Consider the following 13222-nt stretch of genomic DNA (forward strand, 5'->3'; position numbering starts at 1 on the left):
TGCAAACCATAAAATATAATAAATTGTTTGTAACTAAAAATAAGTAGCTGGTCTCTATTCGGTATTAGGCCGAATAGTAATTACGCAATATTTGCCCGAATACGGAATATTAAGATGTGGCCGATAGGCACAATACCAAATAGACGAATATTCGTATTATCTCTAGTTTTTTCCATAATTAAAATAGCATGAGCTTTATTTTTTTTTAATTTATTCTTACCCACCTCCTCATTGTCTGGATTGACTGGATTATCCGTGCTCAATTACAGAAGTATTCTTATCAGCGCTATCATGTCCAATCACATACAATAGTACAGGTTTATCTGCCGCTGACAATGCAGATAACCCTTCACGTCCGATACCGAATCTCCATACCCATCTCCCCTCACCCCCCGGAGCCTTTACGAGTACACAACCGCTCAAACAAAGGATCAAATTAAACAAATCCGCACACAAACGCGTTCCAACGAACATGAAAGAGAGCTAATCAAACAACTATCCCGCCCGAATCGAACGGGAGTGGTACATATGTTTGGAACAGTAGTGCAACTTTACTTGTAAGTAGTGCTTTAACCCTTGGGTGTTTCTTGACTAGTGTCGTATGTGGAAGTAAATTCCAAACAGTAGTAGTTGGTGTCATTAGGTTGTAGGTAGGTAAAATTAATCTTAAAAATCGATGAATTAATGGATGTTTGAATGTCTCCCATCACATAGTTGACGTTCAACGACTTAGGTACGTGCGGAACTACAACCTAATAGAGATACCTAGTACCTACTTAGGCCCAAGATACACTAGTTTTACTTACGTGAGTAGGGACACAGCTATACTACAGAATGAGAGATGAATACCGTTATCTCATTCTAACAAATAGCTTTGTCCCTAGTTACGTAAGTAAAATTTGCAAGTATGCAAATGTATCTCGGGTCTTACCTATAGTACCTATTACCTTTACTCGCTTCTGTATGTGTCTTGTTTATAAAATACCACTCAATAAACACGGAGTTAGGCCACAATAAAGATCCCTAAAAAAGGTTTACTTTCCGACTTTGGCAAGATAATTTAATTGCTACTTAGTTTTTCGAACTTTTCTCTTTGCTGACTCTGATCATCCTAATAGAATTTCAAAAAGTGAAGATATTCATATCCATTTTCTGTGTTGGATGTAGCTGCTACTGCTCTCAATCTGTCCACTGCGCAAACACTACGCCCCCGCGCATCTCCAACTGTCACGGCAACAAACACGCCTATGATTGACCTCAGCCTGCCAAATCTCACGAGCTCACAATGAGACCCGGCGCGACTAATACGATACGCAACCATTGTAATACGTAACGAATATTGTACGGATCAGCTTGCCCAGATGGCCGGTTAATTAATTTTGGAGTCAACAGTTTATAAATTTGTCATTGAGTATTGAGTAAATTGGATCACTTATTTAGGCATGAACGGGTTGGAGTCGCTTTTGTGCAAAACTGTTGCAGCTTTTGAACGTTATGTTCGATTTACTATTGTGTAAAAAAAATGTCTCAAATTAACTGATTCAAATTCGTTCGCAAAATAATTTGTGTTGCTCTTATTTCGTTACTCTCCGTTCGCGTTAACATATGCAGGCCTTCAATATTGAGAATACCTCGTCTAAGAGAGAATAGGTCTGTAATTTCCTGCATTATGCAATCAAGTTTAAATAAAAAATCAGTAGGTACATTTCGCAATGATATAATGTGCGATGCCTACGAAACAATTCTTGGAAAACTATAATTTCACGACGTGAGTAACGCACCCCATAAAATCTACCACGTGCGTAGAGGCTGACGGCTGACATACATGATTCCATGAGTCAAAGGTTCTTCCAACGTATCACGGGGAAAAAACGTCGATGATTATCGATTCCATAAAGTCGCAAGGTGAAAACTGTCATTAGAAATAGCTCAGTTGTGAAAGGCTGGCTAATTTATCGTCGCCCGTTATCTCATGCGGGCGCGTGTGCCTACCGCCGTTACTTAAAATGCAGCACGCGACTATTGACAACTGTTTTTGATAGTTACTTTGTATATTGGATGTAAAAGAAAATTAGTAATATCGAAGATACTTACTAGTCGTTTTGCTACCAATTTGTATGTAAGGTTCAAATAGCATTCCATAACCATTAAAAACATGGGACTTTCATCTTTACTTTAAATCGAGGAGCGCCGTCACCAAGGGCAACCCACCGGTCTGTAAGTCTATCAGCAGATTCTATAATAGGAATAGTAGGAACCCTAAAAACGAGGTCAAATCCTACAAGCTTTTTCTCTTTTGTAAGCTTTTTTGTGGGTAGAAAAATAATGACTACACTGGCGAAGTACTAGCCGACACAGAACCGTAACATTGAAAACTGAATTGATTGCAAACAATTGTATAAATGTCAGAATTTTACTCACGGTTGTATGCGTGGTGGAGCAGCATGTCACTCGTGGATGCGTAGCTTTTGTAGCGTCCTTTCCTTTTTTAAATCCTACATGACTAGATTAGGTACAGTCACCTGCAATGTTGATATTGATATTGATATTGATATTTATTGAAAACAAATTTTACAGCATTACAGCTAACACCAATGCACTGTAAAATTAAGTATTAAAATTAAGTAAGTAATAATAAAGCGATTAATAAGCTACCTATTGCATGTTTAATTCGCAAAAACGTAAAATATCTTTAAAAAGTTTACGACTTTGGTCGGCAAACAAGTCGCAGTCAGGTGCAAAAGATAAAAGATTATTAAGGAGTGTCCGGGAACGGACAATTGGAGAGTACTGGTGTGCAGTCGTGTGAAAGGTTCCATTATCTAGGAGGCGATGGCCACGACAACGTAGGTAGTTGTCGGGAACAAACAAGGTAGTCGTTTTCGCCACCAAGTCTAAGCAGTCTGACTCTCCCCTTAATATTTTAGATATAGCAGACATTAGATTAACATTACGCCTTATCTCGAGGGAGTTAAAGCGTAGCATACCGAGTAAAAATTTGGTTGGGTATAAAAAGGGGTAATACCCGTAAGTTTTTTTATACAAGAAGCGGAGAAAAGCTTTCTGTACCTTTTCTAAAAGCAAGGTGTAGGATTTTTCATGCGGGTTCCAGATTAAAGAGCCCGATTCAATTTTAGTTCTAACTAATGTAATGTATAATAGCTGAACTACTTTGGGATCATTAAAGTTTTTTGAATTACGGATGATGAAGCCCAGTTTTTTATAACAATCTTTAGCGAGAGATGTTATATGCTCGTTAAAAGTAAGTTTAGAGTCAAACATTATGCCAAGATCTTTAACTGTGTTAACCCGAGTGAGTGGAATATGTTATGTTACTTACTCTTCGAAGGCCGCAAAAATATGCGACACACTTTTATGGCTCTACATAACATATTGTTGCAGGTGACTGTACATCTACAGTTAAGTACGAGTACTATACGTTTTGTTTAGTGACTGATAGGTACTATAAAGAATTAGTTGAGTAGGTATCAAAGTTGTGCACTAGTCATGGTCAAATCGACACTAGAGACAAACCAAAGAAAGTCTGCAGCGCAATAATTTGACATCGAATTAAAAAACTACATATGGCAATGTTTTTAAGCAGTCAGTAAACGTCATGCACTATGGTATGTGTTTGTCAAAATCGTTTAAATATTCATTGTGTTTTGTGATGAACGGAATAAACATGGTGAAACCTTACAAAACCGGCGTGCGGGAGTTACTTTTCCGCATGACGAATAATTTTACACTTGTAAAAAGTCAGCACGAGGCGATTCAAGCTGAAAAACGACAATGTGTACAAATTTGGAGTTGATGACGGGTAAGTGGAATGAAACATCTTAATACTTCACCATATGTACCTACTTAGATAATATAATATTGGTTTAGACAAAGGTTTCACAGCAAATTGAGCACACCTAATAGGTATAGGCATACTTATGAACTTCCTCTAACATTTCGAGAAACTCATTGGTACTAGCCGGGTTTTGAGCTCGAACCCACAACCTCCATGCTTATACTCACGGCATGGGTACCTACTAGTTAAAGCTAAAATTAATTTTTAATATATGTTTATTGTTTTAATGGTTTATTTCGTTTTTCCGAAAACTTTAGTTCGCAAATTGCGGGCAATTTCTCTGTCAATCTAATTACGCCTTAATGGGAGTAAAAGAGAAAGATGCTCGCATATTGAGAACTTCGGTGTTCGCGGTAGGCCCTCTGTACCTATTTACCGCCGTCGCGGATATTACAAAAGCTTATTAATTTTGATGAAGCCAAATGTCACATTCTCCCAATATTATTTATCAATATTAGTATATGTCTACATATTAATAGTGACATCTATTGTTGGAATGAAATTTATTTTACCATAAAAATTAAGCTGTGCATACAGCTTAATTTTTTCATAGACGGTAAATATGGTAGAAATTTCACAAGTATCAAGACTATTTAATCCATTTTCTGTGGTGTTGTCGCATACTGATTTTTAAAAACTACTTTTAATCTAGCGCTGCAGACTTTCTTTGGTTTGTCTCTATTAATCTTCTCATACTCTCAGTCTAACTAAGTCGTAGGGATATATTTATATGTGAATTATTTGTGTGTGCCTCTTTCACCCCTTCTAATTTGTAGCTTCATTTAAATCTCGCACAAAAGACACATTTTGCATAAACATAGGCACGAGCGACATTTCCGCGTTTATGTGTCTGCATTTCTTTGGGCATCATTGATTTATAGTTAATTTATACAAATTGGTCTCCGCCATGAAGAATATTGTAATAGCGTATAATTTATATTTATTATTTGATTTAGGAATCGGATGCATGCAAAAAAATTAGGTGCATGTAGATACTTATATTATGTTTGCTTATTTTGTAGTAAAAATGGAGAGTAGGTAAGCTTTATGCCAAATTTATTTTAATTTGAGTTTATCTCTAGATACTGTAAGTTATTGCTTTATCACAAATCTTAAAACATACTGGAAAATATTTAAAAAAACCTTTCCAATATCTTAAAGGTGAAATTAATGGCTTTGTACAGTCACCACACGGGATTGTTACGCTATTTAGGGTCCTAGCTAAATTGGTTGTTCCATACTTACGCTATGATGTGTCCAATTAGCTAGAACCCTAAATGGCATAACATCTCGGAGCGTGATTGTACTTTCTGAATTATATTTTCTTTTTAAATAACGTTTACTTTTCCTACTTCTGGGTGTCGATATAAAGCTTGCACTAGCCACCAACATTGTTTTTTTAAAGTGTTCATAACGCCTTTTACCACAAGCAGATGTATAATGTGGCTAATAGCGGTCAGCCGTTCACGCGCACCCCTGGAAACAACGGGGTAGTCCCGGGGCCAGTAATCTAATAAAGGAATGGAGATGTTGCGTGATTGCGAGGTATCACGACGTGGGAACACCTTGATTGGTTGCTATTAATTAATTGACGCTAATAGTGCGCAGACCGTGGGAAACTGTTTTATGATTTTATTTCTTTTGTATAGCAGATTAATGCTAAAGGTAGATATAAAGTTTACGTGTTGAAAAATAAATGTATTTATTTCGGACCATTTAAAATCCATACATTGTTAGTACCTATCACTAAAACATAATATAATTAAAAATAAATATAAAAATGAGTACGTATCATTTTTAACTTAAGCGTTTTATGTTCTTCGCCTGTTTCCTCTTGAAGGAGTTTGGAGCTTGGCTACCTTCTACCTTACCTATACCAAATATTGGCGAAGACTACAAGTTTTAGCTAATACGATTTCCATTATCTTCACTTATATTTATCTTCATGAGGTCTATCTTTAGCGCCAGTCGCTAAGTAACATATTTTTGCATACATCTAATAAAATAATAAAGTATCAAACAGCAACAAGCCAGAATTGCACTGATGATAACCTTTTAAAACTGTTAAACTATCCCTCGCGTATTCGCAGATAAATCGTAAACATCATTATTGGATATACCCAAAAATGCGGTTGATGATTTAACATTTCACATACAATATCCGGAAATCGGATATTCGCAATGGAATAAAGCTAGACTCAAATGGAACCGGCAGACCATTAAATTTTATTTGAATCCTCGATGAAGGGTGGCCAAACGTCGGGGCGTTCGAGACATAAATAATGGCGAAAAAACATATTGCGTTTGTTGGTGGCTCATTATGCGCAATTAGCTCCAATTGTAGTGGGCGCATGTGAACGGATTTTTAGCGATGGATGAGAAGAGCGCGCGTGCTGTATTACCTATAAAAAGATAGTAGAAGCCTCCCACGGGCTGTCCCGTACAAACGCATTTCATTTGTATTTATCTGGGCATTTTGTCACAGAAAAATAAATTTCTACCTACCTACACACACAACGGTAGACAACTTCATGAAATGCTCCAGTATGGGATACGTGGACTTACTAATCTGTACCATGTAAGAGAAAAAAAAAACAAGTTGGCTTGGGATTCAATTATGATTTGAGCCGGCTTAGCTTGGTTGCACGTAAGGCCACAAGTGCGTACCTACTACTTAGTGTAAAATTAATTAATTCGCTAAATCACAAAAACACAAATTCCTTCTATTGTGATAAATTGATAATGCTCAAGTAATACAATATATATGTAGATTTCCAGTTTCAATCAAAATTGAGACGTGTTTTTATGAGGATATCTGAAAACAGCTGCGACAAGAAACCGCCGTTAACAAAATGTGAACTAACGCTGTTATAATATTTACCTGTGTCAATACCTATTATTTAACCTAATTTGTAAGCAGAGGTTAAATATTTTAATGCGTTTACTCAATACTCCGACCCCTCCCGTAACCCTCCCTTTGCCGAACGCATTAGTAAAATTAGAGCGGTGGGAAAGGGTTGAGCTGCGCAGGATTCACTTTATGTTTATTGTTATTAGAACAATATTTGTACTTGAGAGATGTACGGTTATGGTTATTGCGTATTTTAGCGGTTATGTTTCACAAATCATCTCTCACTTCGGTTTTTGACTTTTATTTTGTGTGAAAAGTAAACCTATGTACCTACATTACAAAGTAATAAGCTAATAAGTAATGCTAAATCAACTTTGAATGCAATCAACTTATCGCGCATAGAATCTACACTATATATGTTTGGCCAGCCCTAGTATAGCCGGTCGCATTTTTATCATTTATCACCATACCTGTCACGTTCTAACAAGTATGTAAGTGCGAAAGTGACGGGCTTAGTGATAGTGGATAAAAATGGAACCGTGCTGAGCCCGCTGGACGCCGATTTTTGAATCTCGACCGTTCGATTTCATCACTCGAAAATCAGTGGAAAACGATGACATGCTATTTTTGAAATTCGACTGATAGAATTTGCGAATCGAGTGGTATTGACCACTCGTATTCAATTCTATCAGTAGAAAGTAGGAATCCACAATTTTAGTCACATTTGTATTATATGCCGCCAATAAAAATATATTTCTTAAAGGAATTAATTTATTAGATTTTTTGTGTTTATTACATTAACAAATTTTTGATTGAAATATAAATATTTTTAAGTCCTTATTATCGCTAGTCAATCACTACACGGTCGAATGGTGACTTTCAAAAATAAGTATTATTGGGATCATGCGAAAAAAATCGTGACAAATTTTCGTGTACGAATATTTTCTATCACTCGCTTTTAAATTCGAACGTTCGAAATGCAAAAATCGGCCCCCTGTCGTATTAAACGAACAATGAAAACATGCAGCATAACATAAAATACTTATAGATAAGTAATTTTAGTAATATTAACGGTTCTTGTTCATTGTTGTTGCAATTTCAACACTAAATATAAAATGTAAAAAAAGCATATTAATACAAACTTTATTTAAAATTAGCGATGTATTCTTCCTGATCAATGATCGATCCATGTCTCCCATGGTCAGTTTAACGCGGTGACTATTGTTGTGCTGGTGTCCAACACGGTATGTATTGTAATCGGGAACGTCCATTTAGCTAGCCACTTCATTGTCACCACTCGGACGCGTGCGATCATGTATTGTCCTCATCCTCCCTGTAACTGATTATTTATTTATAAACAAAATTCTAATGCGCTTTTAACGAATGTTAATAATGGTTCTTGAATTAACAGCTATGGATAATGCGTGTAAATTACACTCGTAGTAACATTGTCAATTAACTTCAATTGGTGGGTTTGCTGTGATCGTTAATAATTGTAGAATAGACGGTTAGGTTTGAAAAGAAAGTAAGTAGTGTACTTAAAGTATGATGTCACGTAAAATGCAAATAATTCTCGGTAGTTACATTAAAATAAAATAAATTACGGATAACATTTTAATCCATTGTAACATTTTAAAACATATTTTTTATTCACTGTCTGTCGTAACAAGTCGTACTGCATTCAGTAAACTCCGGTTTGCAATTTAATTCCCTCAGAATATCGGAAAGCATGTGAAACATTCTTGGCTTTTTCATAATCGGTCGCCGATGAGGTCGATTTCTAATTGAATATTTACGATAAGTACTCATTCTTGAAAACATCTCCTATGCCCGTTCCGTACAATGTCGGTAAGGTACAGTCAGGTGAGCGGATCCACGCGCGGGCGCGCCCACGTGCGTCGTCGCCACGCGCCGCGCACGCGCACCCAGCGCGATAACACACGGAAATGCTTTCAACTTTACAAGTTTTCTGAAACAAGCCACGAGGATTCTTAAAGTAGGAAATTGTCTACTTATTAGCTCTGGTGAACTAGAACTTGTTTTAATTTTTTAGTATTTCTGGTTGAATGACAGCTGCCGTCAAAAGGTTAACAAATAAAATGATTCGAATTGCAGTGGTAAAATAATACTAACTTGTCAAGCCTACGTACTAATGTCAGAATCAAAAGTAGCGTACCTAGTAGTAGTAGGTAAGCGAAACTAATCGCGTTAATTGGTAGCTTCGCCTGTTTCGTAGCTTCAACTCTTTGTCACACTTTTTCACATCTCGTGCCCAAGTCGTTTTTTAAATAGAAAGTAATGATAGTTTACGATACTGTTATTATCGCAGCGTTAGCGCACTAGTAATCGCGGTGGCACCCGTGCACTTTATCACCGCGACCAATCCCCCTCATCCACTGGAGTCAAACGGCTTAAACTGTGGCTACAATACGGTACGTTATTGCTGACAGACGCGTTGTGTGACTATGACACAAAGGCAGGCAAGTCACTAGACAATTCTGTAATTGCCTATATGAGTAGGTATATCATATAATTTTGGTATAAGTATAACATTAGCTATAAGTAAGTATAAGTACCAACTCGAGAGCAAATATCAATATACCTACTACCTACTTCATAAACTGAATAAAGGGATACAGTGGTTTGTTTTCAGTTATTGTCTATTTAGGCTGCTTACAGACGAACCACAGTACGCGACACACTGTCGGCGACGGTCGCTGACGACCGCCTGCGACGGCTATCGGCGACGGTCGGTGACTGTCGGCGACGGTCGGCGACTGTCGGCGACGGTCGGTGATAGCTGTCGCGGCGTCGCTCTTGTGTCATAGCACGCAGTCTTCGATGTGTAGTTCAAGAAAGGGCACGTATTTTCTTTTTCAAAATGAGTAATGACGATTTTGATGCTGATGCATTATTGTTTAAAGAAAATACGTGCTATCTCTTGAACTACACATCGACAACTGCGTGCTGTGACACAAGAGCGACGCCGCGACAGCTATCACCGACCGTCGCCGATAGCCGTCGCAGGCGGTCGTCAGCGACCGTCGCCGACAGTGTGTCGCGTACTGTCGCTCGTCTGTAAGCAGCCTTACAGTTATCACTATTAATAAGATGTAAGTACTTAGCTCTAAAACACCTTTATTGAGTCTCAATATATTTTTTATAGTCAATAGAATACAACACCACAAAAAAGATAATTGCGAAGTTGTACTGTGGTAGGTAAGCATTATAGAGTCAGAAAGTTGCCCTTAATCCGCCTACTAGACGTTTGTATGGGTTTGCGAAACGTCACTCAAGTTACATGCTCATACAAAGGAAACAAAACCCCAAATCAGTTCGGATGCGCCAGAGCACAATATTGGACATCAAATCGATGCGTTTACGTAAATATAGACCGCCTTTTATTATCTGCGAAGTTCGATTGTGGCTGCTCACCCCTCCGACTGTTCATTCACCAAGGATGATTGATCTACAGCAGATTGACAGATTTTTTACAGCACCAGTCGAGGGTCGCTGGCGAGCGAATATTAAAGGCAATTGTTGTTTAATTTTTACATTGGAAGGGCGCGGGTGAAACGATTCGAGTGTTGTAATAATGTTTTGATAATAGTGGTATCCGTTCGGGTCATATTTCTTATTCAGAGTGCGTGGGACTGCGGCTGGCCGTTGATCGCTCCCTCTTGAATTTAAAGTAAAATTAGTTATTTTTGTGAACACACCTTTTATTTTTACTAGAAACTTATTAAAAATAACTAAATAAGCAGTTTCAAGTGTTGCCTATGTTTAATATGTATTTAAATTTTAAAATTTTAATACCTACTTCATCGTTTGAGTCAATAATTTTTTAAATATATTTTTTAATCCGGACCGCAATTTTTTTTATAAAAAAACTGTCATGACTGCGTACCAGCTTGCTATTGATTTGACACTGGACGGGTGCCCGGCTTAGTTTTTTCCATTACTTTTTATTCTTATTCGGACAAAAGTTCAGCTATTCGATACTTTAGTACAATGTGCCCACTGATCCTCATTGATCGCCAATTACTGGACATTAAGTACCTTAAATGCCTTTCATGACCGCTATTTGTAGCAACAAATCAAATATGTAAAAAAAAACACGACAATGAACCGTTCAAGATTTGTATTGAGTCCGTGTGTTGGGGAGTTTTTATAGAGCTTTTAGGAGCTTTTTTCAGACATTGCAACAATAGCTTGTGGGAGCCAAGTTCATATCTTGTACAATAGCAGTTATTATGCAGTAAGCTGAGGTCAAAAATCGGGCCTAGAACCCAAGAGAGTGGTGCCGAAATTATGTTACGATCGATCGACGAAAAACGATCAACGGTTAATTAGAAATTTAATTACACTGTTAATTAAGTAGTTTATATATTTCTCAAAGGTATTTGTTTGTATTTCAAGCACGATATTTATCAATTAATATTGCCACCATAGATACTTCACAATTGACAAGAGACAGTTAAAAATACATTACGATTTACCAATGGAATCACTTTTACATAGAGTTATGAGTGACGGGATATTAAGTAATATGAAATAATTATCTGCTAAAACAATTGCCACTTTTATGACCTTTCATAAAAAAAATCAACACTTTTTTTATAGGTATAAAGCATGTGGTGAAACTATTAGGGGTGGTGGCTAGGTGCGCGTCAAGGTGCGCACGCGCCGCCGCATCCATTGTCACGCTCGTCACGCTCGGCGGCGCAACAGTGGCGCTGCGCTCGAGCACGCGTTATTGCATTTTTATTGCGCATCTTCAAAGCTTTGTTAGTTTTGTTACATCTTTTATTTGTATTTTACCGACAAAAGTCTGCACGATGTATGGTTTTACGCTATAATTCTTTTATTACTTTGTTGTTTTTTATTCGTTCTTTTTATATTTATAGCCAATTTTCTCTGAAAATGGAGCTAATAATATAAAAAATAACTATTTTAAATTACAAAAGATATCTACTAATTTGCGGAAATATGTTGCGGATAGCTATTTGACTTACTAAATATACTAAGTTAAATTCTCTATTAAAAGCATATCTTTTTGACGATTTGTTTTATTTAGGTATATCCATTTGACCTTTTATATTATTCTTGCACTATCAAATATCCGTTCTCGTCGTTACCAATACAATTCATAACGAATTAAATGTTTTAGCAGTGCGGAGGGCTCCGCATTTTTTTAAAGTCCGTTTACATTTTACCTTTGTATCCAGTTAAAGTTCAAATTGTACACACATTTTTTTTAATTAAAAGAGTATTGTCTATTTGTAAGCATTGTCATCTTAATTATTAATTGATTCTGCTGTTGACTGTGATATGTGTAAGTAATAAGACATCTTCATCTGCGATTCTATTCTATGATTCATAGAGCCACGCTGTCTGGCCTAAGATGCGGGTGTGTGACGTAGCGACTGTGATTTCTAGCGAGCAAGACGTTAATGTCCTGCTTCCTATATTAGGCCTATCATAACTGCGCCGAGGCTGCCCTAGAGCCAATTAGACATTGGGTAGTGTATGTCGTGATCTGAATAGACAAGGGCCGTAGAGACGTTGACTATGTACTCGGTATCAGTTTGATTTACACGACTACCTACTAGCAGCTACTTGTGAAATAGTTTTGAGCTCAATATCAATGCCACGGCGCTGAGCAGCTGATATTAAAATAAAATTAGCGTCAAGTATACCTTTACTTTTCTCTAATCTGAATTAAGTATTTTGTACTCGTTCTCACCGCTCGAGAAAATTAAATATTACATATATTATATTAAACACCTATGTAATCCCACAACTCAGCTATTTTAGACTAGAATACTACCGCACAAATTAACTACTTTACCGTCAGCTTGAGTTATATGGTGTGATTCCGCGTTTCATGAATGGACTGAGACTTTGGTCTTTTGCGACTGCTCTGAATAAGTACTAGGACAGCTTGGATAGTTAATTGTATTAATGTTTATTATTTCTGGAGTAAATCAATACTGCTAGTCTAGTTATTTAGGTCTATTGTGTATTGCTGTGATTCTGTGAATCAGTCGCCTCCGCGTCTGCGTCTGGCGACGCAGACATGCGGGTGATGACGTGGGATATTAGGAAGTGAATTGCAACATCTTGTGGAACAGTGAGAGTGTTGCATCGGAAGATCGCATGTAGCCTCCGGACTATCAGCCATTCGAAATCAAGAAATGTATTTACAGGGTGCGATGCTGGCAAATTATTTATTTAGAACAAATGCATTGCCAGTCGCATTGGAAACCAGCACCAGGTCTTGTTCTGCTGGGAATAAGGCGTCTATATGCAAATAATTGAGGAGTTAATTTTTATGGAGGATTTCACATTAAGTAATTTAGCTACCTAAAGAATTTGTGTATAGGATTTGTCAGTTCACAATTGGAACTCCCTCGAATTTATTGCTAACAAATCAGGATATTTACCATTAAACATCTTTTTGCTATACAAAATACTTATCTACTTTCTTAAAAATATCCTTACACGGTATCTAA

Source organism: Cydia amplana, chromosome 5, assembly GCF_948474715.1.
Source record: "Cydia amplana chromosome 5, ilCydAmpl1.1, whole genome shotgun sequence".
NCBI classification, from domain to species: domain Eukaryota; kingdom Metazoa; phylum Arthropoda; class Insecta; order Lepidoptera; family Tortricidae; genus Cydia; species Cydia amplana.